The sequence below is a fragment of the Pseudophryne corroboree genome, chromosome 9 (assembly GCF_028390025.1).
Source record: "Pseudophryne corroboree isolate aPseCor3 chromosome 9, aPseCor3.hap2, whole genome shotgun sequence".
Taxonomy (NCBI): Eukaryota; Metazoa; Chordata; class Amphibia; order Anura; family Myobatrachidae; genus Pseudophryne; species Pseudophryne corroboree.
In genome coordinates, this window is record NC_086452.1 from 254,946,161 (window position 1) to 254,973,524 (window position 27,364).

At 47.8% G+C, this 27,364-nt stretch overlaps 1 protein-coding gene across 1 annotated transcript in view; it reads right to left on the reverse strand.

The window, feature by feature from the left end:
* Window positions 1-27,364, reverse strand: part of TPR (translocated promoter region, nuclear basket protein) — a 605,901-nt gene that overhangs the window by 303,980 nt on the left and 274,557 nt on the right. The window lies entirely within an intron of this gene.

Below are 27,364 nucleotides of genomic sequence, written 5' to 3' on the forward strand. Positions count from 1 at the left end.
CCTTTAACAACATCTGAACTTCAGGCAGTGAAGCCAGTTCTTTTTGAGAGAAAAAAAAGGATAGGGCCGAAATCTTGACCTTTATGGATCCTAATTTTAGGCCCATAGACACTCCTGACTGTAGGAAGTGCAGGAATCGCCCCCGCTGGAATTCCTCTGTAGGGTCTTCCCGGCCACACACCAAGCAACCTATTTTCGCCATATACAGTGAAAAAGTCTTGCTGTCATGTCTTTCCTAGCCTTTATCAGCGTAGGAATAACTGCATCCGGAATGCCCTTTTCCGCTAGGATCCGGCGTTCAACCGCCATGCCGTCAAACGCAGCCGCGGTAAGTCTTGGAACAGACAGGGCCCCTGTTGCAACATGTCCTGTCTGAGAGGCAAAGGCCATGAATCCTCTGAGAGCATTTCTTGCAGTTCCGGGTACCGAGTCCTTCTTGGCCAATCCGGAGCAAAGAATATTGTTCACACTCCTCCTTTTATTACAATTCTCAGCCCTTGGGTCTGAGAGGAAGAGGAGGGAATACATAGACCGACTGGAACACCAACGGTGTTACTAGTGCGACCACAGCTATCGCCTGAGGGTCCCTTGACCCGGCGCAAAACCTTTTTTATCTTTTTATTGAGGTGGGACGCCATCTAGTCCACCTGAGGCAGTTCCCATCAATTTGCAAAACTGCATCAAGACTTCCTGATGAAGTCACCACTATCCCGGGTGGAGGTCGTGCCTGCTGAGGAAGTCTGCTTCCCAGTTGTCCACTCCCGGAATGAACACTGCTGACAGTGCGCTTACTTGATTCTCCGCCCAGCGAAGAATTCTGGTGGCTTCTACCCTCGCCACCCTGCTCCTTGTGCCGCCTTGGCGGTTTACATGAGCCCCTGCGGTCTGACTGGATCAGAACCGGTTGGTCGCGAAGCAGGAACTCCGCTTGACTTAGGGCGTTGTATATGGCCCTTAGTTCCAGGATATTGATGTGAAGGCAAATCTGTTGACTTGACCACAAACCTTGGAAATTTCTTCCCTGTGTAACTGCCCCCCACCCTCGGAGGCTTGCATCCGTGGTCACCAGGACCCAGTCCTGAATGCCGAATCTGCGGCCCTCTAGAAGATGAGCACTCTGCAACCACCACAGAAGAGACACCCTTGTCCTTGGGGACAGGGTTATCCGCTGATGCATCTGAAGATGCGATCCGGACCATTTGTCCAGCAGATCCCACTGGAACGTTCTTGCGTGGAATCTGCCGAATGGAATCGCTTCGTAGGAAGCTACCATCTTTCCCAGGACTCTTGTGCATTGATGCACTGAGACTTGCCCTGGTTTCAGGAGGTTTCTGACTAGGTCGGATAACTCCCTGGCTTTTTCCTCCGGAAGGAACACCTTTTTCTGGACTGTGTCCAGAATCATCCCTAGGAACAGAAGACGTGTCGTCGGAATCAGCTGCGATTTTGGGATATTTAGAATCCAGCCGTGCTGCCGTAGCACTACCTGAGATAGTGCTACTCCGGCTACTAACTGTTCTCTGGATCTTGCCCTTATCAGGAGATCGTCCAAGTAAGGGATAATTAAAACGCAAGAAGAATCATCATTTCGGCCATTACCTTGGTAAAGACCCGGGGTGCCGTGGATAATCCAAACGGCAGCGTCTGAAACTGATAGTGACAGTTTTGTACCACAAACCTGAGGTACCCTTGATGAGAAGGGTAAATGGGGACATGGAGGTAGGCATCTTTGATGTCCAGAGACACCATAAAGTCCCCCTCTTCCAGGTTCGCGATCACTGCTCTGAGTGACTCCATCTTGAACTTGAACCTTTGTATGTAAGTGTTCAAGGATTTCAGATTTAAAATAGGTCTTACCGAGCCGTCCGGCTTCGGTACCACAAACAGCGTTGCATAATACCCCTTCCCTTGTTGCAGGAGGGGTACCTTGATTATCACCTGCTGGGAATACAGCTTGTGAACTGCCTCCAATACTGCCTCCCTGTCAGAGGGAGACGTTGGTAAAGCAGACTTCAGGAACCGGCGAGGGGGAGACGTCTCGAACTCCAATTTGTACCCCTGAGATACTACTTGAAGGATCCAGGGGTCCACTTGCGAGTGAGCCCACTGCGCGCTGAAATTCTTGAGACGGGCCCCCACCGTGCCTGAGTCCGCTTGTAAGGCCCCAGCGTCATGCTGAGGACTTGGCAGAAGCGGGGGAGGGCTTTTGTTCCTCGGAATTGGCTGTCTGTTGCAGTCTTTTTCCCCTTCCTCTGCCCCGGGGCAGAAAAGAGGAACCTTTTGCCCGCTTGCCCTTATGGGGACGAAAGGACTGAGCCGGATAAGACGGCGTCTTTTTATGTTGAGAGGCGACCTGGGGTAAAAATGTGGATTTCCCAGCAGTTGTCGTGGCCACCAGGTCCGATAGACCGAACCCAAATAACTCCTCCCCTTTATAAGGCAATATTTCCATATGCCGTTTAGAGTCCGCATCACCTGACCACTGTCGCGTCCATAATCCTCTTCTGGCAGAAATGGACAGCGCACTCACTCTTGATGCCAGAGTGGAAATATCCCTCTGTGCATCTCGCATATATAGAAATGCATCTTTTAAATGCTCTATAGTCAACAATATACTGTCCCTATCCAGGGTATCAATATTTTCAGTCAGGGAATCCGACCAAGCCACCCCAGCGCTGCACATCCAGGCTGAGGCGATTGCTGGTCGCAGTATAACACCAGTATGTGTGTATATACTTTTTAGGATATTTTCCAGTTTTCTGTCACCTGGTTCCTTGAGGGCGGCCGTAGAAATTATCAGTTTTTTATCGGGGGAAACCCACGCTTCATCACACACCTCATTTAATTCGTCTGATTCAGGAAAAACTACAGGTAGTTTTTTCACACCCCACATAATACCCCTTTTAGTGGTACTTGCAGTATCAGAAATGTTTAACACCTCTCTCATTGCCGTGATCATGTAATGTGTGGCCCTACTGGAAGTCACGTTTGTCTCCTCACCGTCGACACTGGAGTCAGTATCCGTGTCGACGTCAGTATCCACCACCTGAGGTAACGGCCTTTTTAGAGCCCCTGATGGTTTCTGAGACGCCTGGACAGGGACTAGCTGATTAGTCGGCTGTCTCATGTCATCAACTGTCTTTTGTAAGGAGCTGACACTGTCACGTAAATCCTTCCATAAAGCCATCCACTCAGGTGTCGACTCCCTAGGGGGTGACATCTCTATTATAGGCAATTGCTCCGCCTCCACATCATTTTCCTCCTCATACATGTCGACACAAACGTACCGACACACAGCACACGCACAGGGAATGCTCTGATAGAGGACAGGACCCCACTAGCCCTTTGGGGAGACAGAGGGAGAGTATGCCAGCACACACCAGAGCGCTATATATAGATATAGGGACAACCTTATATAAGTGTTTCTCCCTTATAGCTGCTGTATTGTTAATAACCCGCCAATTAGTGCCCCCCTCTCTTTTTTACCCTGTTTCTGTAGTGCAGGACTGCAGGGGAGAGTCAGGCAGACGTCCTTCCAGCGGAGCTGTGAGGGAAAATGGCGCCTGTGTGCTGAGGAGATAGGCTCCGCCCCCTTCTCGGCGGCCTTTCTCCCGCTTTTTGTGAAAATCTGGCAGGGGTTAAAATTCATCCATATAGCCCAGGGGCTATATGTGATGTATTTTTAGCCAGCCAAGGTGTTTCTATTGCTGCTCAGGGCGCCCCCCCCCCTAGCGCCCTGCACCCTCAGTGACCGGAGTGTGAAGTGTGCTGAGAAGCAATGGCGCACAGCTGCAGTGCTGTGCGCTACCTTGTGGAAGACAGGATGTCTTCTGCCGCCGATTTGCCGGACCTCTTCTTGCTTCTGGCTCTGTAAGGGGGCCGGCGGCGCGGCTCTGGGACCGAGCTCCAAGGCTGGGCCTGTGATCGGTCCCTCTGGAGCTAATGGTGTCCAGTAGCCTAAGAAGCCCAATCCACTCTGCACGCAGGTGAGTTCGCTTCTTCTCCCCTTAGTCCCTCGATGCAGTGAGCCTGTTGCCAGCAGGTCTCACTGAAAATAAAAAACCTAAACTAAAACTTTCACTAAGAAGCTCAGGAGAGCCCCTAGTGTGCACCCTTCTCGTTCGGGCACAAAAATCTAACTGAGGCTTGGAGGAGGGTCATGGGGGGAGGAGCCAGTGCACACCAGGTAGTACTAAAGCTTTCTATTTGTGCCCAGTCTCCTGCGGAGCCGCTATTCCCCATGGTCCTTACGGAGTTCCCAGCATCCACTAGGACGTCAGAGAAACCCTCTTGAGTTCCGTGTCCAGAATCATGCCTAAGAAAGATAGCCGAGTCGTTGGAATCAACTGTGACTTTGTTAGATTTAGAATCCAGCCATTCTGCTCCAGCACTCTCAGGGAGAGCGACACGCTTTTCTGCAATTGATCTCTCGATCTCGCTTTTATCAGGAGATCGTCCAAGTACGGGATAATTGTGACTCCTTGTCTGCGCAGGAGCACCATCATTTCCGCCATTACCTTGGTAAAAATCCTCAGGGCTGTGGAAAGCCCAAACGGCAACTTCTGAAACTGGTAATGACAGTCCTGTACAGCGAATCTCAGGTATGCCTGATGAGTGGGATATATGGGGACATGAAGGTATGCATCCTTTATGTCTAGTGACACCATAAAATCGCCCCCTTCCAGGCTGGAGATAACTGCCCGGAGCGATTCCATCTTGAATTTGAACTTTTTCAAGTATAGGTTTAGGGATTTTAAATTTAGAATGGGTCTGACCAAGCCATCCGGTTTCCGGACCACAAATAGGGTTGAATAGTACCCCTTCCCCTGTTAAACTAGGGGAACCTCGTCAACCGCTTGTTGACACAGTTTTTGAATTGCAGCTAAAACTATCTCCCTTGCTTGTAAAGCCGATTTGAAAAACCGGCGAGGAGGCACGTCTTCGAATTCCAGCTTGTAGCCTTGGGATACAATTTCCATTGCCCAAGGATCCATGTCTGACTGAAACCAGACGTGGCTGAAGAGTCGAAGATGTACCCCCACCGGCGCGTCCTCCCTCAGTGGAGCCCCAGCGTCATGCGGTGGATTTAGTAGAAGCCGGGGAGGCCTTCTGCTCCTGGGAACTAGCCGTAGCAGGCATTCTTCTCCCTCTACCCTTACCTTTGGAGAGGAAGGAAGAGCCCCGACCTCTTCTAGACTTATGCGACCGAAAGGACTGCATCTGATATTGTGGTGTTTTCTTTTGCTGTGGGGGAACATAAGGTAAAAAAGTAGATTTACCCACAGTAGCTGTGGAAACCAGGTCCGCGAGACCTTTCCCAAATAAAACCTCACCCTTGTAAGGCAAAACTTCCATATGCCTCTTTGAGACAGCATCACCTGTCCATTGGCGGGTCCACAGGGCTCGCCTAGCAGAAATCGCCATGGCGTTGGCTCTCGAACCTAGCAGCCCAACGTCTCTCTGAGCGTCTCTCATATATAAGACTGCGTCTTTAATGTGACCTAAGGTCAATAAATTGGTATCCCTATCTATGGTATCAATGTCAGCTGACAAGGTATCTGCCCAAGCTGCAACAGCGCTGCAAACCCAAGCCGACGCTATTGCCGGTCTGAGCAAAGCACCTGTATGTGTATAAATTGATTTTAAGGTAGTCTCCTGTCTGCGATCAGCAGGATCCTTGAGGGCTGCCGTGTCTGGAGACGGTAGCGCCACCTTTTTGGACAAGCGCGTTAAAGCCTTGTCCACCTTGGGAGAGGATTCCCACTGTAACCTGTCCTGTGCCGGGAAAGGATACGCCATAAGAATTCTCTTGGTAATCTCCAGTTTCTTGTCTGGAGTTTCCCAAGCTTTTTCAAATAACTCATTCAACTCATGAGATGGGGGAAAGGTTACCTCAGGTTTCTTTTCCTTAAACATGCATACCCTCGTGTCAGGGACAGAGGGGTCATCTGTGATACGTAAAACATCCTTTATTGCAATAATCATATAATGAATACTTTTGGCCATCCTTGGGTGTAACCTCGCATCATCGTAGTCGACACTGGAGTCAGAATCCGTGTCAGTATCAGTGTCTGCTACTTGGGACAGTGGACGTTTCCGAGACCCTGAAGGGCCCTGTGACACAGTCAAAGCCATGGACTGACTCCCTGTTTTATCCCTGGACTCTGCTTTGTCCAATCTCTTATGTAATAAAGACACATTTGCATTTAAAACATTCCACATATCCAACCAATCAGGTGTCTGCGTTGCCGACGGAGACACCACAATCATCTACTCCACCTCCTACTTAGATGAGCCTTCCGCTTCAGACATGCCGACACACGTACCGACACCCCCACACACTCAGGGATATATCTATATGGAGACAGTCCCCCAATAAGGACCTTTGGAGAGACAGAGTATGCCAGCACACACCGGAATAAAATCCCAGTTAGTACAGCGCTCTTATATAAATATATCTAAATTACATACACTGCGACAATTAAATGTGTCCCCCCCCCCCCCCCCCCCCCCTCCTTTTTTGCCCTCTGCAACCGTGTTCAGCAGGGGAGAGTCCGGGGAGCCAGCTTCTCTGCCGTGTGTCGTGGAGAAAATGGCGATGGTTAGTGCTGAAGGATCAAGCTCCGACCCCTCAGCGGCGGGCTTCAGTCCCGCCCAAATTATTTATACTGGCGGGGGTTTTATTAATATACCGCCTCCGCAGTATCTAATCAATATGCCAGTGTCCCTTGAGGTTAATATTGCTGCCCAGGGTGCACCCCCCCCTCCCCCTCTCCCCCCCCTGCGCCCTTACAGTGCCCGCTGTGTATGTGTGGGAGCAATGGCGCACAGCTTTACCTCAGTGAAGATCTGAAGTCTTCTGCTGCCTTTGACGTCTTCTTTCTTCTTAATACTCACCCGGCTTCTATCTTGCGGCTCTGTGAGGAGGACGGCGGCGCGGCTCCGGGACGAACGGCAAGGGTGAGACCTGCGTTCCGACCCTCTGGAGCTAATGGTGTCCAGTAGCCTAAGAAGCAGAGCCTATCATTTAAGTAGGTCTGCTTCTCTCCCCTCAGTCCCACCATGCAGGGAGCCTGATGCCAGCAGTGCTCCCTGAAAACAAAAAACCTAACAAAAGTAATTTTCAGAGAAACTCAGGAGAATCTAACTGAGGTCTGGAGGAGGGGCATAGAGGGAGGAGCCAGTGCACACCCATTCTAAAGTCTTTAGAGTGCCCATGTCTCCCGCAGAGCCCATCTATACCCCATGGTCCTTACGGAGTCTCCAGCATCCTCTAGGACGTAAGAGAAACACACATTAACAATTAAACTTTCAAACTTGAACAATGACAGAGGCAAGTGAACAGCGCTGGGCGGACATCCAGTGTCCCTGTGGCTTTAGAGAAAAGGATTTATCGGTATGTACCAAAATATAATTTTCCCAGTAAGCCAGTAGGGGACACTGGAACATGCCGACACTGGCGACATCCCAAAGTTTCACCCCTGGAGGGAGATCGCAGAAGAACCTGCAAAACAAAGCAGTCAAAACTAGAAGCAGAAGCCGCAAACGTGTCATACTTGTAAAATACACTTTGCAAAAAGAGGATTTTGGTACTTACCGATAAATCCATTTCTCTGAATCCTCTAGGGGACACTGGAGTCCTATACAGTAGGGGTGTGAAGCTTGCAACCGGAGGTGTGGCACAATCTAAAATTAACATTGTCTGCACAGCCGGCTCCTCCCCCTTCACATCCCTCCTCCCTCAGTTTGGAAAATTTGACTGAGAGAATAGGACATGATACTAGAGCACCTGGCGAGGAACCGAACCGTACAACATAGCAAACAGCATCCAAGAAACTCTTAACCGAAAAAGCAACGCTGTTTGTATGAACTGTTTAAACAAGAACTTTTAACACAGCAGGCCGACAGCACCGAGGCGGGCGTCCAGTGTCCCCTAGAGGATTCAGAGAAATGGATTTATCGGTAAGTACCAAAATCCTCTTTTCGCTTTCATCCACTAGGGGACACTGGAGTCCTATACAGTAGGGGACGTCCCAAAGTTATCCCCCAGGGAGGGAGTGCTGTCGGTGGTCTGCAAAACTAAACGTCCGAACTTAGAGTCACCGGACGCAAAGGTATCAAACTTGTAAAATTTCGCGAACGTGTGGGCTGAAGACCACGTCGCCGCCCTGCAAAATTGAGCAGTGGAAGCACCTCTGGCCGCCGCCCATGAGGCACCCACTGATCGAGTGGTATGAGCACCCGTCTGAACCGGAACCTGTTTGCCACAGGAAATATAAGCTTGCCGAATGGCAAGTCGAATCCATCTGGACAAAGACTGCTTAGATGCTGGCCAACCCTTCTTAGGCCCATCATAAAGAAAAAACAAATGGTCAGACTTTCTGAAGGACTACATAACTTGTATGTATACCCGTAAAGCTTGGACAACATCCAAGAACACGTTCCCATCTGCGAGACCCCGGAAAGATGAGACCACAAATGGCTGGTTTACGTGAAACCCCGAAACAACTTTAGGCAGGAAATCCGCTCTTGTACGGAGTTCAGCCCTATCCTCATGAAAAGTTAAAAAGGGGCTCATACACGATAAGGCTCCCAACTCAAAAACCCGCCTGGCCGAAGCCAAGGCAAGCAATAACGTGACCTTCCAAGAGAGATATCACAGGTCTGTTCTTGCTAACGGCTCAAAAGTAGGAGATTTCAAAAATTCCAACACCAAATTTAAGTCCCATGGTGCAATAGGACGACGAAAAGGGGGCTGCATTCTCAGAACACCCTGTAAAAAGGTTTAAACCTCTGGCAAGGAAGCTTACCGCTGTTGAATAGGATAGAGAGCGCCAAAAATTTGAACCTTCAGAGAGCCCAGCCTCAGTTCTAAAACTAGACCGGCCTGAAGGAAGAGTAGAAGTCTGGATAAATGGAAGTTCGCCGAATTCCACTCACGTTCTTGACACCAGTCCATGTACCTCTTCCAAATCCTGTAGTAGTGCATGGCTGTGACCGGCTTCCTAGCGGCAATCATCATAGGAATGGCCGTTCTTGGTATTCCTCTGTTCCTTAAGATCCGGGTTTCAATAGCCACGCCGTTAAACGCAGCCTGTTCAGGTCTGCGTGGTGGAACGGTCCCTGAGACAGTAGGTCCTCTCTCTGAGATAACCGCCAAGGATCTTCCGCGAGTAACCTTCGTAGGTCTGAATATCAACTCCTGCGAGGCCAATCTGGTGCGATTAGAATCGCCCACACTCCCGCTTGTTTCATAATTATCAGAACCCTGGGTATGAGGGGGAAGGGTGGAAAAATGTAAACCCTCCTGTAACACCAAGGAAATGTTAATGCGTCCACTCCTTCTGCTGCTGGATCTCTTGTCCTGGACATATATCTGGGCAGCTGATGGTTTTGCCGAGACGCCATGAGGTCCACTTGAGGTAGGCCCCATCTCCTCACCACCATGTCGAAAATCTGTGGATGTAGGCACCACTCTCCCAGATGCATGTCCTGGCGACTGAGATAATCCGCTTCCCAGTTTTCCACACCTGGAATGAACACAGCCGAGAGGATGACGTTTCACCTTTCTGCCCACAACAAGATCTTTGTGGCTTCCTTTAACACCATCCTGCTCTTTGGTCCTCCCTGACGGTTTATGTAAGCCGCCGTCGTGACATTGTCCGACTGTATCCGTACGTAATGACCCATGACTAGGTCTTCGGCCAAGAGAAGCGCATTGTAAACCGCTCTCAGTTCTAGAATGTTTATGGGTAGACTGCTCTCCTGTAACGTCCATCTGCCCTGAAACTGATGTTCCTCTAGGACGGCACCCCAACCTCTGAGACTGGCGTCCGTTGTCCGGATCCTCCAATCCCAAATGCCGAATCTCTTGCCTGCTGCGAGATTATTGTGCAACGACCACCAAATCAAGGAGGTTTGTACGCGCGGTAGAAGTCGGATTCTTCGATGTAGAAGCCAGTGTGAACCTGCTCCCTGACCAATGAGGGTCATCTGGAAAGGTCGGGAATGAAGTCTGCCGTACTGGAGAGCTTCGAACGACGCCACCATCTTCCCGAGAAGTTGCCCACAGAGGTATAGAGAAACCGCCTGTGTCCGTAGTACCTGAGCCACTTACCTCTGTAGGTTCTGGTTCTTGTGCTCTGGTAGGAAGACTCTCAATTTTACCATGTCCAAGATGAGACAGAGGAACTAAATCCGTTGAGTCGGTATGAGATTGGATTTCTGAAAGTTCACAATCCACCCATGTCGAATGAGAAATTGGCGAGATGTCCGAGCATCCTTTATCAGCTGTTCCCGAGAGGAGGCCTTGATCAATAGATTGTCTAGATAAGGTATTATCGTGACCCCCAACAGTCTCAATCCTCCAACCATTATCGCCATGATCTTCGTAAAGATTCTCGGGGCTGACGATAGACAGAATGGTAGGGCTCTGAACTGGTAGTGATCCTTCACCAGTGCAAACCTTAAGTAAGCTTGGTGAGGAGACCAAATCGGGACATGGAGGTATGCATCCTTTATGTCCATGGGTACCATGAACTTGTCTTGTTCCAAACCTGCTATGACCGACTGAATTGATTTCATCTTGAATTTGTAGACCCATAGAAAATCGGTTTAAAGCTGTTAAATTGAGTATCGGTCTGACCGTCCCGTCCGGCTTTGGTACGACAAAAAAGATTGGAATAGAACCCCGTTCCTCTTTGAGAGGCGGGAACTGGAGTAATGACTTCTGACTGTAGCAATTTTTGGATCGCCATCAGTAGGGCTTTTGCTTTCTATGGGCACCGAGGCAACCCCGTTGGATTCTGTTGAATCTCGTTATTTGGCAAAGTCTCGGCCCAGGTGTCCCGAAACCTTTCAAAACCTGCGCCTATCATAGGACGCCCAAAATGAGCTTGTCTTAGAGACCTGTTTCTGGACTGTGTACTGAGAATGGTCTTTGTTTTCACGCGCCTGAACGCGAAAACCTCTTCTCTAGCACGAAAGGACCTAAATACTGGACCAGAGTAATTTCTGCCTATTTGCGTAGCTTTATGAAACGTGGTACGCAGAAAAGAGGATTTTTTCCTGTTTGTGAAATCCACTTGTCTAATTATAGACCCCTTAAAACGTCCCCTCCTTGGGAGACCTCCTCGTGCCTGTTATGCCCGAACCATTTTTCCAAAGCACGGACCTCATAGGTCTGTGTGATGCCCTTGCAGCTATAAAGATTTTCCGGTCTCTGAGCCACAGAATCCTTATTTCTGATATGGCTGACGTAGAGAAGTATGATGCAATTCTGGTAGCATCCCTTTGCGGCCTGGCAATTGTAAGTAGTCGACTCACCGATGTGCTCCGCTAGTCTAACTATTTACTCCTGCTGTATCTTTCTCTACAGCCTGAACAATACGACCAGACCATGCTATAATAGCCTTGGTGACCCAGGCACTGTGTGTCGTAGCAGCTACAAAAAATAGATTCTTGTCTACCTTGCGATCGGACGCCTCCTTTAAAATAGTTACGTTTGGTATCGGTAAGATTGTCTTTCTACTTGACAGTCTAGCCAGGGAGGCAACCACCATCTGCGGAACCTCCCACCTATACATGTAGTGGGTAATCGGCCTCGAACTTCTTTGGAATTTTTTTGGAAGCACTTATCAGGCTGCTTCCAAGCTTCTCCCTTTGAACATGGAGGGACTGAGGAATTGAAAAATCCGCTCCTCGTGGTTCTTGACTGAAATAAATCAAAACCTTCCAGTTTCTTAACTTCTTCCTCATTGAGGTTAAGGATCTTTTACAGCTTAATAAGAGAATCTAATCCCTTAACCTCAGAGTCCTCCTCTTACGGACTTGTGTTCAGTATCGCCTCTACTGCCTCACCTTCTTTATCCATCAATTACAAGACCCCCTTCCTCTTCATGTAGGGTTGGGAGTGGTCTCTTTGCTGCCCAACACAGTCTTTTCTGCATGTGCGGGCGAAGTCATTCTACTGAAAAATTAGTCCATAATTTTGGTAAACCCTGCTGCCCATTCTAAATGTGCTTGCGGTATTCCGCCAACTTGATGCCGACTGACCACTACTCCCAGGTTGAGCGTCCATTCCTAAACATAAATCGCTCACCTCCTTGCCATTATTGCTTCTTTGTGGTCTTGGTTGGTGCTTTTGACCTGTTTAACATATACTTCATCAACAGTCAGCAGTGCTTTCACCCTATATAAGTAGGAAGAGAAAGACCGCAGGGATATAGCGAGCAAGTGAAACTGGTTTAGACACACAGCTGGAAATAAGCCTACATTATAGGAGGAGAAAAAAAAAAAAAAAAAAAAAAATATTATATATATATATATATATATATATATATATATATATATATATATATATATATATATATATTTATATTTATATTTTTTAAACCAGCCTGGTGTCTGCAATCCTCACATCACCAACTGTTAGAACAGATTGGCTTGACTGGATTATACTTCTGTTGCTCCTCTTCCTCAGGATATTTTTCAGTAGAATCCTTTGGAGGGAAAAGAAAACCACATCATTCTTTATACAAAGATTTAGCAGCAGCAGCAAAGCGTTTCTGTAGGCAGCACCAGCCATATGTAAATTAATCTCAGGCTGTACTGAATTTAATACAATGTTTCAATCTGCTTGACAGTGATTGGTAGCTGAAGAAACTCCTCAGAGATTTTCTAACTACAGGTGGGCGCCTATTTCTAAAAGCCAAAATGGCCACAACTGAAAAAATGAAGACACATCTCTAAAAAATACTGTCTGTGCTCAGCCTGCAATAGAGCCTTCCATGTAGCTGCCCCCTCATAGTGCTCACTCTCCTTACAGGCAGTGTCTGTACGGACTGTATCTGTCTAACAGTGTCTATTTAAAAATGCTGCCTGTAAATCAACTCACTGTGCTGCTTAGGAGAGATGCCGACCCTTTCAATCAGGGTCCTTGTCTCTCCACTTCATGGAAACCTTTGCCCCCCTTTTTAACAGGTTGGCTCGGCTCCAGCTACTCTTCTCTAATAAGGATATTCCTTTTTCTCGGCTCAGCCGTCTACTCACTGTTAGAAGAGAATCTTCAGATAGAGATACCGAACCCTTTCACTGGGATCTTAGTCTCTATTCAGTCAGAATCCTTGTCTCCACTCCTGAACTTTGTCCCCCTTTTATTAGGGGGACGCAGCCTTTTCATCTGGTAAAGCCTGCACCCCCTTTCATTTAGGTGGGATCGGGCATTTACCATCTTTTCTTTTGAAACCTGCACCCTCCCTTTAGTTAGGAGGGATTGGGTCAGTATAAAGGAAAAAAAAAAAAAAAAGAAAAATGTTCAAGGAGCAGGAGCTCCCTTTCTGTGCTTGTACCTCCTAGCACAATTTTCCAAACTGAGGGAGGAAAGATGTGAAGGGGGAGGAGCCGGCTGTGCAGACAATGTTAATTTTAGATTGTGCCACACCTCCGGATGCAAGCTTCACACCCCTACTGTATAGGACTCCAGTGTCCCCTAGTGGATGAAAGAGAAAGTATGAATACGAGACCAAGTTGCCACCTGGCAGAGTTGAGTACGCCCCTACAGAATGTGTGGAGTGAGCAGTAATGGACGCTGGCGGACATGAGCCCTTTGAAGATAAGCCTGACAAATCGTCATGCATGCGATTCCATCATGCCAAAGTCTGCTTTGTAGCCAGCCACCCCTGGCGGGGTGCGTCATAAAGATGAAAGAAAGCATTAGACTTCTGTTAGGGCACTGTTCGTGCCAAATAAATCTTCATAGCTCAAACTACTTCCAGAGTAGAAGGCGTACAAGAATCATCCCGTAATGACGGGACCACAATCCTCTGATTGATATGGAAAGCCGAAACGACCTTTGGAAGAAAAGACGCATGTGTTCTTAATTCAGCTCTGTCTTTGTGGTAGATGAGGTAATGTGGTTTGCAGGACTAAGCACTCAACTTGGAAACCCTTGGAGCAGAAGCCAACGCCAGTAAAAAGACTACCATATTAGGTATTTCAGGTCTACCTCCTCCTAGAGGCTCAAAGAAACTAGACTAGAGAAAAGCAAGCACGGTATTCAAGTTCCAAGGTGCCGTGTGCAGCACAAACGGAGGGTGTACCCTTAGAACTCCGTGCAAAATGTCTGAACTTCCGGAGGAGCACAAATCTGTGCTGGAAGATGGACAACGTGGAAACTTGAACCTTCGGAGATCCCAGATGGAATCTCGGGACATTTGAAAGGACCTAGTCGGAAAACTAATGTTCGCACCAAGCCACATAAGAAAACCATATGCAATGGTAATGGGCTGCTATAACTTGTTTTCTAGCCTGCAACATTGTTGGAATAACAGCATCCCGAATTCCATGATGGCTCAAGATAGCGACCTGAATAGCCACCATGTTAAACGCAGTTGCGGTAAACCAGGGTAAACTAAAGGACCCTGTTGTAATAGATCCCGGCATAGAGGCAGTGGCCACTACGCTTCTGACCGAAGATCCAGTGTTCTAAACACGTGACGAGCAAGTTTATGATTCAGTCTGGATACAATGAGGCCCATCCATGTGCGACCCCACCATCGCACTAGTGCTTTGAAAACTTCTGGGTGTGAAGCCTATTCTCCAGGATGAAGATCCTGGCGACTGAGGTAGTCTGCTTCCCATTTGTCCACACCTAAAAAAACACATCGGAAAGAATTACATTGCTGCGTTCGGCCCAACGTAGAACCAGTGCAACTTTCTGCATTGCTGCTCGACTGCAAGTACCACCCTGTTTGTTTACATAGGCAAGAGCAGATGATTCGTTCTTTGGCTAAATTCATAGAATTTGTCATAGAAACATAGAATTTGTCGGCAGATAAGAACCACTTGGCCCATCTAGTCTGCCCCCTTTTTTTTTAATATTATTTTTATCTCTAACCTTATTTGATCCTTATTTCTTTGTAAGGATATCCTTATGTCTATCCCATGCATGTTTAAATTGCTCTACTGTCTTAGCCTTTACCACCTCTGATGGGAGGCTATTCCACTTGTCCACTACCCTTTCTGTGAAATTATTTTTCCGCAAATTTCCCCTCAACCTCTCCCCCTCCAGTCTCAGTGCATGTCCTCGTGTCCTATTGCTTCTTTTCATTTGGAGAATGTTTCCCTCCTGGACTTTGTTAAAACCCTTGATATATTTGAAAGTTTCTATCATGTCCCCCCTTTCCCTTCTCTGCTCCAAACTATACATATTGAGATTTCTTAGTCTTTCTGGGTATGTTTTGTGATGTAGGCCATGCACCATTTTAGTTGCTTTCCTTTGTACAGTTTCTAATGTAATAAAATCCTTTTGAAGATATGGCCTCCAGAACTGAATACAGTATTCTAGATGAGGCCGTACCAATGACCTATACAGTGGCATTATTACTTCTTTCTTTCTGCTGCTGATTCCTCTCCCAATGCAGCCAAGCATCTGACTAGCCTTCCTCATTGCCTTGTTACATTGCTTACCTGCCTTTAAGTCATCTGAAATAGTGACTCCTAGATCCCTTTCCTCCTCAGTAGTTTCCAGTATAGTGCCATTAATACTGTATTCATACCGCCCTTGAGCAGAGAACGTGGGTGCCGTCCAGAAGTGCATAGTAGATCGCTCTCAGTTCCAACACATTTATCGGTAACTGAGATTCCTGAGGCGACCAACGACCATGAAACTGTAAATCCAGTACCACTGCACCCCATCTTCAGAGACTGGCATTTGTCATCAGAACAACCCAATCCCATATTCTGAATCTCCTGCTGGCTCTGAGGCTGTTCATCTGAATCCAAAGGAGTGACATTCTGATTCGAGGAGTTAAACGTATCAATTTGCGAGACCCTGACCATTGAAGCAATACTTCCAGTTGAAAAGGACGGGAATGAAACGGACTGAACTGTAGGACTTCATAGGTCACAACTATCTTCCCCAACAAGCGAATGACCAAGTGTACCGAAACGGTCCTATGCTTGAGTAGTTTCTGAACCATAAGGAGGATACTGTACTTTGTCCTCCAGTAGGCCGACTTCCTGAGCATTCGTGTACAGTATCATCCTTAGAAACTGAAGACGCTGTGACGGTAGAGGGTTGAATTTCTTGAAATTGATTATCCAACCGTGTCTTACCAAGATGTAGTAAGCCAACAGCATGCTCCTGGAGAAGAACTGCGGATGGTGCCTTTAGTTAGCAGTTCGTCCAAGTAAGAGATGATTGCAACTCCTAATGACCGGATATGAACAATTATGACTGACATGATTTTGGCAAATACTCTGGGAGCTGTAGACAGTCTGAATGGTAAGGCTCTGAACTGAAAATGGTCTTGTTGTATCGCAAATCTGAGAAATGCTTGGTGTGGTTAGCAGATTTGGAAATTTAGGTACACATCATTTATATCCGGGGATAATAGATATTCCATGGGATCTAAACTTGCAATGACCGAAATGATCTATTCCATCTTGATTCGGTAATAAGCCAAAAACAGATTCAGGGACTTTAGATTAAGGACCCCTGCTGTCTGGTGTGGGTAGCAGCATTTCTCATATGAGCGCTGTTAATCCCTCTCCCGCGCACCAAGGAGAACCGGAGACCCAGACCCCACTTCTCACATAAGTGGGAAAGGGTTATCCTAAGGCCAACAAACAAAAAGGAGAAAATAAATAAAGCCAAATGTGACCGGCTCCCCTCTGCACAATTCTAAAACTGAGGGCTGATGGGGAATAGAGGGGGAGGAGTTTTCAACCACCAGTTCTGGGGGACCCTTAATAAAATAAGATTTTACTTACCGGTAAATCTATTTCTCGTAGTCCGTAGTGGATGCTGGGGATTCCGTAAGGACCATGGGGAATAGATGGGCTCCGCAGGAGACTGGGCACTTTAAGAAAGAATTTGGATTCTGTTGTGCTCTGGCTCCTCCCTCTATGCCCCTCCTCCAGACCTCAGTTAGAGAAACTGTGCCCGGAAGAGCTGACAGCACAAGGAAAGGATTTTGGAATCCAGGGCAAGACTCATACCAGTCACACCAATCACACCGTATAACTTGTGAGAAACATACCCAGTTAACAGTATGAACAACAACAGAGCATCAGATCAACCCTGATGCAACTATAACATAACCCTTATTTAATCAATATCTATATACAAGTATTGCAGAAGAAGTCCGCACTTGGGACGCGCGCCCAGCATCCACTACGGACTACGAGAAATAGATTTACCAGTAAGTAAAATCTTATTTTCTCTAACGTCCTAGTGGATGCTGGGTACTCCATAAGGACCATGGGGATTATACCAAAGCTCCCAAACGGGCGGGAGAGTGCGGATGACACTGCAGCACCGAATGAGCAAACACAAGGTCCTCCTCAGCCAGGGTATCAAACTTGTAGAACTTTGCAAAGGTGTTTGAACCTGACCAAGTAGCCGCTCGGCAAAGCTGTAATGCCGAGACCCCTCGGGCAGCCGCCCAAGAAGAGCCCACCATCCTTGTGGAATGGGCCTTACTTGATTTAGGCAGCGGCAATCCAGCCGCCGAATGAGCCTGCTGAATCGTGTTACAGATCCAGCGAGCAATAGTTTGCTTTGAAGCAAAGATTCCGTTTCCCTGACCCTAGCCGTTCTGGCTACATAACCTTCAAAGCCCTGACTACATCAAGTAACTCGGAATCCTCCAAGTCAGTAGTAGCCACAGGCACCACAATAGGTTGGTTTATATGAAAGGATGAAACCACTTTCGGCAGAAATTGTGGACGAATCCGCAATTCTGCTCTATCCGCATGGAAAAACCAGATAGGGGCCTTTATGTGACAAAGCCGCCAATTCTGACACACGCCTAGCCGAAGCCAAGGCTAGTAGCATGACCACCTTCCACGTGAGATATTTTTACTCCGCGGTTTGAAGTGGCTCAAACCAGTGTGATTTCAGGAAACTCAACACCACGTTAAAATCCCAAGGTGCCACTGGAGGCACAAAAGGGGGCTGAATATGCAGCACTCCCTTTACAAACGTCTGAACTTCAGGCAGAGAAGCCAGTTTTTTTTTAAAGAAAATAGACAGGGCCGAAATCTGAACCTTAATGGAACCCAATTTAAGGCCCAAAGTCACTCCAGACTGTAGGAAGTGAAGGAAACGGCCCAGCTGGAATTCCTCCGTATGGGCATTCCTGGCCTCACACCAAGCCACATATGTTTGCCATATACGGTGATAATGTTGAGCCGTCACATCCTTCCTAGCCTCTATCAACGTAGGAATGACCTCATCCGGAATGCCTTTTTCTGCTAGGATCCCGTGTTCAACAGCCATGCCGTCAAACACAGCCGCGGTAAGTCTTGGAACAGACAGGGCCCCTGTTGCACAAGTCCTGTCCTAGAGGCAGAGGCCACAGGTCCTCTGTGAGCATTTCTTGCAGATCCGGATACCAAGTCCTTCTTGGCCAATCCGGAACAAACAGTATTGTTCTCACTCCTCTTTTCCTTATGATTCTCAGCACCTTGGGTATGAGAGGAAGAGGAGGAAATACATAGACCGACGGGAACACCCACGGTGTCACCAGTGCATCCACAGCTATCGCCTGAGGGTCTCTGGACCTGGCGCAATATCTCTGCAGCTTTTTGTTGAGGCGGGATGCCATCATGTCCACCTGTGGCAGTTCCCACCGACTTGCAATCTGCATGAAGACTTCTTGATGAAGTCCCCACTCTCCCGGGTGGAGGTCGTGCCTGCTGAGGAAGTCTGCTTCCCAGTTGTCCACTCCCGGAATGAACACTGCTGACCATGCACTTACGTGATTCTCTGCCCAGCGAAGAATTCTGGTGGCTTCTACCATCGCCACCCTGCTCCTTGTGCCGCCTAAGCGGTTTACATGAGCCACTGCGGTGATACTGTCTGACTGAATCAGAACCGCTTGGTCGCGAAGCAGGGACTCCGCTCGACGTAGGGCGTTGTATATGGCCCTTAGTTCCAGGATGTTTATGTGAAGGCAAGTCTCCTGACTTGACCACAGACCTTGGAAATTTCTTCCCTGTGTGACTGCCCCCCGGAGGCTTGCATCCGTGGTCACCAGGACCCAGTCCTGAATGCCGAATATGCGATCTTCGAGAAGGTGAGCACTCTGCAGCCACAACAGGAGAGACACCCTGGCCCTGGGGGATAGGGTGATTAACCGATGCATCTGAAGATGTGATCCTGCATTTACTTGTCTGTGAGTCTGTTCTGTCCCTCTCCATGTTATGTGTTGGATGTTAGTTAGCTGTTCCCTCATTAATATTATGCAAAGGACTTTTCGATGGTTTTGGTCATGTGAGAATACTATTTGTTATTTAGCACTGATGGCATTTAGGTGCCCTATTATTGCAATCTTGACCCTTACTGTTTGTATGCTAGTCTTATGGGTAATTCTTTTCTGTATAGTCCTTAATTAGTTATGTTTGTTACTGTATTGTTGCCAATACTACCAGCAGAACCATGGGACACATACACATGTTGCCTCGGGACATTGTGCCTGCTAAGCGCAGCACTGAGGGGAGGACTTCCGCCAAGTGACACGTAGCCTGCGTTCCACGTACCAGAACTTCCGGATTCGTGTGGAGCGGCGTGCGTTCCACGGCGTGTGCTTCCCGGTGTATGTGCAGTGGCGGGACCTGTCTCTGTGGGCGGTGATAGACTCCAGGTGCTGGTGGTGAGTATGGCACGGTGAGCACATATAATGTGCTCACAGGTGTTGCAAAGGTTGCACGGCACGCAAGCACTTTCTGACATGGCAGTTTGACACTTTGCCTGGTTATTCCCCTGAGGAAGGTTACTTACCGAAAACGGCTTTATGGGAGTTTGCCAGTGATGAAATATTACCGCAAAGCGATGAGTATATGCTGTTGCCGATATATGCCGATGTCGATGTAATTGCTCTGAGATAAGTTCAACTTGCAGTAAAGATCTGTTTTGAAAATCACGCAGAGTGCTGGTTCTGTCTCCAACCTCATTTCGAGGGATTGGCATGTGACTATATATATATATATATATATATATATATATATATATAGATTGGGTGATGTGGGCGGCACTCAATGCAGACTTCACAGCGTAACAAGAAGATACTTTATTAGGCCAACATGTTTCGGGGACCAAACCCCGTCCTCAGGGCCAGACAAGCCACAAGCACAAATATTTATATAGGGAAAACAAGACAAACATTAATGCAGATCGTACTCACCTGCTCCACGGCGCCGCCGCCCACCCGCCAGTCCGTCCGGCCACACTGACGTGTCGCTCAATAGTGACGTCACGGCGCGCCGCAGGCGAGTAACCTAGGCAACCTAAGGAAACCTCCACTCGGTCACCTACGTAAGTACAGTGTATATAAAACAATCAATACACAAAACATATGGAAATGAAATAAAAACAAACACAAAAGTATAAATACTAATGGTGAGGATCCGTAGGTGACCGAGCGGAGGTTTCGTTAGGTTGCCTAGGTTACTCGCCTGCGACGCGGCGCGCCGTGACGTCACTATTGAGCGACACGTCAGTGTGGCCGGACGGACTGGCGGGCGGCGGCGCCGTGGAGCAGGTGAGTACAATCTGCATTAATGTTTGTCTTGTTTTCCCTATATAAATATTTGTGCTTGTGTCTTTTGGCTTGTCTGGCCCTGAGGACGGGGTTTGGTCCCCGAAACATGTTGGCCTAATAAAGTATCTTCTTGTTACGCTGTGAAGTCTGCATTGAGTGCCGCCCACATCACCCAATCTGTCTATCCGGGATTTCGTATACCCGACCGGGAGGGCACCGCAGCAGTTGCCATACTTTGGAGTGGAGTGCCGGGCTGTCTCTATTTGGTTTGCATTAGGAGGAAAGCCAGGAGGTATCTATTACCTTGGAGCACCTACCCTTACCAAGGCACCCCTCATTATTATTCCTTACCCCTGATTACAGGACCGGGATGTTTTTGCGGTCGTGCAGGCTGCGGTTTTAGCAGTATATTTGTTTACATTTTGGTGAGGACAGTGGGGCATAGTGAACACGCTCCATTCATCTGACACCTGCTAATCATGGCAGAAATCAATTCTGATTTGGAGTCAGCTTTAGACCTGATACATCGTGATGCACGGGAGCGCCTCAGCTTCTCTGACGTTGAAGCAAAAGCCATTTTGGTTGAAAGACGGCTGGAGGATGAGCCCTTAAAGAGCACTAATGAGGATTTATTCAAAAAAATGGATAAAACTGAAACAAAGAGAAGTGGATTTCCTGTATCATGGGATTACATTGTCCGATTATTATCGGAGCAACTTGATACCCAGAGGGTTCAGGGTTCGCAACTCACCCACAATAGGTCGATATAATCCCACATTTTGCAAGTCGGTGGGTTGCGATCCTGAACAAATGTTCCATGGACCTCATTCTGCTGGTGGTGGAGGAGTCCGCAAGGGAGTTGAATTTAGTCAAGGAACAGATTCAGACCTTTGAGGCTGATCATAAAATAAGTCTTTCATCAGATACACAAACTAACTGGCCAGCAAAGCTTGAAATCCAGCTGGAACAATATCGACAGGAGCTAATACGCTTCAAGAAGGATAAACTCCTTACAGTCCAGAGGGACTACCAGCAAAGGCAAGTTTATCCCTGGTTAGGAAGTACTAGACCGGGGCAGGACCGGCAATACCCTAACCGTCGACACCAATCACGCCGACGGAGAGAACAACAACAGGGTGTTAGCACATCGGCTAGTGACTCTGAATACACGTCTGAGCTAACTCCTTCATCTGACTCTCAGCTCCCTTTTAGGTCAAGGGACAAACTCGCTCCAACCGTGTGCCTACACCAGGCCGCGGACACAGCAGAGGACGAGGAGGTCGGGGCAAAACCAAAGGGACATCAGGGCAAAAGCCACCGAGGCCATGAAAGAGACTGTTTTTTAACCTATCTTCCACTCCCCTCTCTGATATAGAACATCAAGTTTTGGCCAAGGGCCTATCCTTCATTCCCACTAATGCTCCTGATCCATTAGAATGGAAAATTGAGATGCTTCGTTTGAATAGATCTTTGAGACGAAGGGAATTCTTCAATAATAAAACATCGGGACTATCTACCGACACTATCCCAGCACAACTACAGGCGATTGCTCATCGGTCACAGTTTGATCCCCCAAGCCTTAACCCGTCCATCAGGACCTTCACACGTATGTTGGAGGCAGAAGGCAACTGTGATAGAGCTAACATTGGACATTTCAATATGTCTAGACAAGAGATGCTAGCACTTAAGGATTTGTCAAATAGGTCTGACATAGCGTTCCGGAAAGCGGACAAAGGGGAGGCTACAGTAGTGCAGGATCTGGGCGACTATGTCAAGGAGTGTGAGCGCCAATTGAATGATCCTGTGGTCTATAAGAGACTGACCAAAGACCCCACTGTGGAGTTTAAGAATGAGTTGGACGTTTTGCTGAAAAATGCCGGTGAACGGGGGATCATTAACACACAAGTGCTTAAAGCTCTCATGGTCGAATTCCCTATAGCACCATTGTTTTATGCGGTCCCCAAGGTCCATAAGACCTTGCAGGACCCGCCTGACCGCCCTATTGTGTCAGCCAGAGGCTCTCTGTACCATCCCATCTCTACCTACTTAGACGCATACCTTAACCCCTGTGTGCAATCTATTCCGTCTTATCTTAAGGATACCACGGCCTTACTTCTCCAGCTTCAGGATCTGGGTCCCTTGCCTGCGGGACTGACCCTATGTAGTGCCGATGTCACTAGCCTCTATACCTGCATTCCACACAGTGCAGGAATGGAGGCAGTGAGGTCATTGATTGAAAATAACCCTGATTACAATGGGCCAGATGTTGTGTTTTTTTTGTCCCTTTTGGATAAAATGCTCAGTAGGAACTACTTTGTATTTAATGGTAAATTCTGGTTGCAGCTATCTGGGTGTGCGATGGGGTCGGCAGTGGCCCCGTCGTATGCGAATGCATTTATGTATCAACTAGAAGTCCAGATGCTCTATATGGACCCTGAGGTATCCATACATGTCTTCTAATATAGGTGCTATATTCATGACTTGCTCATCTTATGGCAGGGCCCCAGGGATAAACTTATTTCTCTTCTGGATAACCATAACAAAACGAGCCACCCAGTACAGTTCACGTATGCCATCCATGATGATGCTATTAATTACCTTGACGTGACCATAACCAATAGGGATGATCGGTTGATTACCTCTTTGTATGTAAAAGCAACAGATAGGAATACTACATTGAAGTATCAGAGTTTCCACCCTGCCCCCTTACTTAGGGGCCTTCCGTACTCGCAATTTTTGCGAGTGCGGCGGATCACATCTGACCCAGAGGAGACATGCAGGGCATTAGAAACCATGAAGCACAAATTTGGGGAAAGGGGTTACCCGTTAGGGGACCTTGAGGCGTCTAAAAGACGGGTTTTGGATATGACCAGCCAACAAGTTTTGGAATCTAGCCATGCCCGTAAACTACGTAAGAGAGAAGTATTTCCTTGGGTCAATAAACACACGACTAAAAGCAAACAAATTGTAAAAAAAGCTAAACAGTTGTGGCCCATAATACAAACGGATGGAGCTATGTCTTGCATAGCCAATGCAGCATTGCTGCCGAGTCACACTAGAGGGGGGAACATTGGAGACCGTATAGTGAAACTAGATATCACGGACATGGCTACTAACAGGGAATCTCATTTCCTACGAGCCAAAAATGGATGTTACCGATGTTTGGGATGCGCCACATGTAATACATTGATAGTAGGCACCTCCTTTAACCACCCCTCTACGGGCTGCAAAATTCCCATCAAACATTGGTTAACATGTACCACCACACATGTGGTGTATCTCCTCACGTGCCCGTGTGGTCTTGCATATGTTGGCAAGACCATCAGGCAGTTCCGTGAGCGTATGGCGCTCCATAGGAGTGCCATAAAGAAGGCATTTGAGAAAAAAGAAAGTGAACAACCTTTTGCGCGACACTGCATGCTAATGGGCCATAGGGTAGCCAGTATTAGGGCTATCCTCATAGATCATGTTCCTCGCAAATTAAGGGGTGGGAATAGGGATAAGATCTTATTACAAAAGGAATCCAGGTGGATTTATAAATTGGGAACACTGTCACCCGGGGGTCTCAATGAGAACCTGGGATTACAGTGTTTCCTCTAAATCAGTAGCCACTATCTACCCCTTTTTAATGCCTCATGTACCTCATTTATACCACTGTATTGTAGCTTCATTGTGTTCAGCCATCATAGAGCTATGCTATGGCCGCTATAGATCCTCACCATTAGTATTTATACTTTTGTGTTTGTTTTTATTTCATTTCCATATGTTTTGTGTATTGATTGTTTTTTATATACACTGTACTTCCGTAGGTGACCGAGCGGAGGTTTCTTTAGGTTGCCTAGGTTACTCGCCTGCGACGCGGCGCGCCGTCACTATTGAGCGACACGTCAGTGTGGCCGGATGGACTGGCGGGCGGCGGCGCCGTGGAGCAGGTGAGTACGATCTGCATTAATGTTTGTCTTGTTTTCCCTATATAAATATTTGTGCTTGTTTCTTGTGGCTTGTCTGGCCCTGAGGACGGGGTTTGGTCCCCGAAACATGTTGGCCTAATAAAGTATCTTCTTGTTACGCTGTGAAGTCTGCATTGAGTGCCGCCCACATAACCCAATCTGTCTATCCGGGATTTCGCATACCCGACCGGGAGGGCACCGCAGCAGTTGCCATACTTTGGAGTGGAGTGCCGGGCTGATATATATATATATATATATATATATATACACACACACACACACATACATACATACACTAGGGTCTCAATCTCTTCTGATAAGGTACCTGTCCACGCTGCCACAGCGTTATAAACCCATGCCGACACAATCGCCGGTCTGAGTAGTGTACCAGAATGTGCACGCTATCTGCAGGATCCCTGAGAATAGCTGTTACGTCAGGGCTACCTTTTGGGCAAACGTGACACCCTAGGGGAAGATTCCCATCATATCCTGGCCCTAGTGGGGAAAGGATACTGCCTGAGAATTCTTTGTGGGAAACTGCAGTCTCTTGTCTGGAGATTCCCACTCTTTTTCCTCATGAGAGGAGGGAAATTTACCTCAGCTTTCTTCCCCTTAAACATGTGTACCCTTGTGTCAGGGACAGATGAGTCATCAGTGATATGCAAATCATCTTTTATTACAATAATCGTATATTGAATACTTTTCTGCCATTTTGGCTGTAACTTTGCATTATCGTAGTCGACACTGGAGTCAAACTCAGTGTCGATATCAGTGTCTATTATTTTGGATAGTGAGCACTGAGAGACTCTCAAGGTCTCTGCGACATAGGGACAGACATGGGTAGATTTCCTGTCTGTTCTATAATCTTTTGTGCAATAAATTCACCTTAGCACTTAATACACATATCCAAACAGGTGTCGGCGTTGTCGACTGAGACACCCTCTCACACACATTTGCTCCATCTCCTCCTTAGGGGAGCCTTTTACCTCAGACATGTCGACACACGTACCGACACACCACACACTCAGGGAATGCTCATCTGAAGACAATTCCCCCATAAGGCCCTTTCGAGAGACAGAGAGAGAGTATGTCAGCACACACCCCAGCGCTATTAACCCAGGAATAACACAGTAACTTCATGTTAACCCAGTAGCTGCTGTTTATATTGATTTTTGCGCCTAATTATGTGCCCCCCCCCCCTCTCTTTTTACCCTCTTCTACCGTGTAACTGCAGGGGAGAGACTGGTGAGCTTCCTCTCAGCGGTGCTGTGGAGAAAAAACATGGCGCTGGTGAGTGCTGAGGAAGAAGCCCCGCCCCCTCGACGGCGGGCTTCTGTCCCGCTTTCATGTACAATTTTGGTGAGGGCTCATACATATATACAGTGCCCAACTGTATATTATGCAAACTTTTGCCAAAGAGGTCTCTAATTGCTGCCCAGTGCGCCCCCCCCCCCCCCTGCGCCCTGCACCCTTACAGTGACCGGAGTATGTGGGTGTAGTGTGGGAGCAATGGCGCACAGCTGCAGTGCTGTGCGCTACCTCATATGAAGTCTGGAGTCTTCTGCTGACGATTTCGAAGTCTTCTTGCTTCTTTCACCCGGCTTCTATCTTCCGGCTCTGCGAGGGGGACGGCGGCGCGGCTCCGGGATCGGACGACAAAGGGTGAGATCCTGTGTACGATCCCTCTGGAGCTAATGGTGTCCAGTAGCCTAAGAAGCAGGACCTATCTTCAGAGAGTAGGGCTGCTTCTCTCCCCTCAGTCACACGATGCAGGGAGTCTGTTGCCAGCAGAGCTCCCTGAAAATAAAAAACCTAACAAAATACTTTCTTATAACAAGCTCAGGAGAGCTCACTAAGTAGCACCCAGCTAGTCCGGGCACAGATTCAAAACTGAGGTCTGGAGGAGGGGCATAGAGGGAGGAGCCAGAGCACACCAGAATCCAAATTCTTTCTTAAAGTGCCCAGTCTCCTGCGGAGCCTGTCTATTCACCATGGTCCTTACGGAGTCCCCAGCATCCACTAGGACGTTAGAGAAATATTTCTTATGCCTCCATATGCCCCGGTGGTCTAGTGGAGTCCCGGCTAGGCGACAGTGTCCACAGCCAGCGCCCATCTCTGATGCGCAGTGGACCACGATTTGAGTGCGGGTTCCGGAGACTGAGACCATCTTACCTGCTCCCCGATGGCCGGCCACGCAGTCTGGGGGGTTGCCAGCAGCAGCAGTGCTAGTCGTTTGGTGTGGGCCCCGCCGCAAGTACCCATCGTAGCAGAGGCGGAGTGTTGGAGCCTGTGTGCTGGAGTCTAATAGACATCCAGCAGTGACAAGCTCAGTGGAAAGAAAGAAAGAAAGAAAGAAAGAAAGAAAGAAAGAAAGAAAGAAAGAAAGAAAGAAAGAAAGAAAGAAAGAAAGAAAGAAAGAAAGAAAGAAAGAAAGAAAGAAAGAAAGAAAGAAAGAAAGAAAGAAAGAAAGGACAGACTTTGGGCTTGCAAGAGCAGTCACCTGTAAAAAAGGTGCACACAGCTTCCTGCAGCACCATACAAAAAAATGATCTGTCTGTGCAAGGGGTGGGGTTATATGGAGAGGGACTGAGGCATCCTGCAATAGCTGAAAGGCTAAACTGTAACATGCCCAGGAGCTGATCCTACCGCCTATAACCTTAATGTCATCCCTGTGGAGCACTAGGAAAGCCGAAGAAGAAAGGCTTTATCCCCCAAGCTCATTAACGCTCTTGTGGCCGAATGTATGTGAATCGCCAAAGCTATGATCCAATATGAAGTGGAAAAGCTTACCATAAAAATGAGGGTTGTTACTGCAGCTAAGAGGACCAACTTCATATTAATGCACATGGTGTTGGAATGAGATTTTAA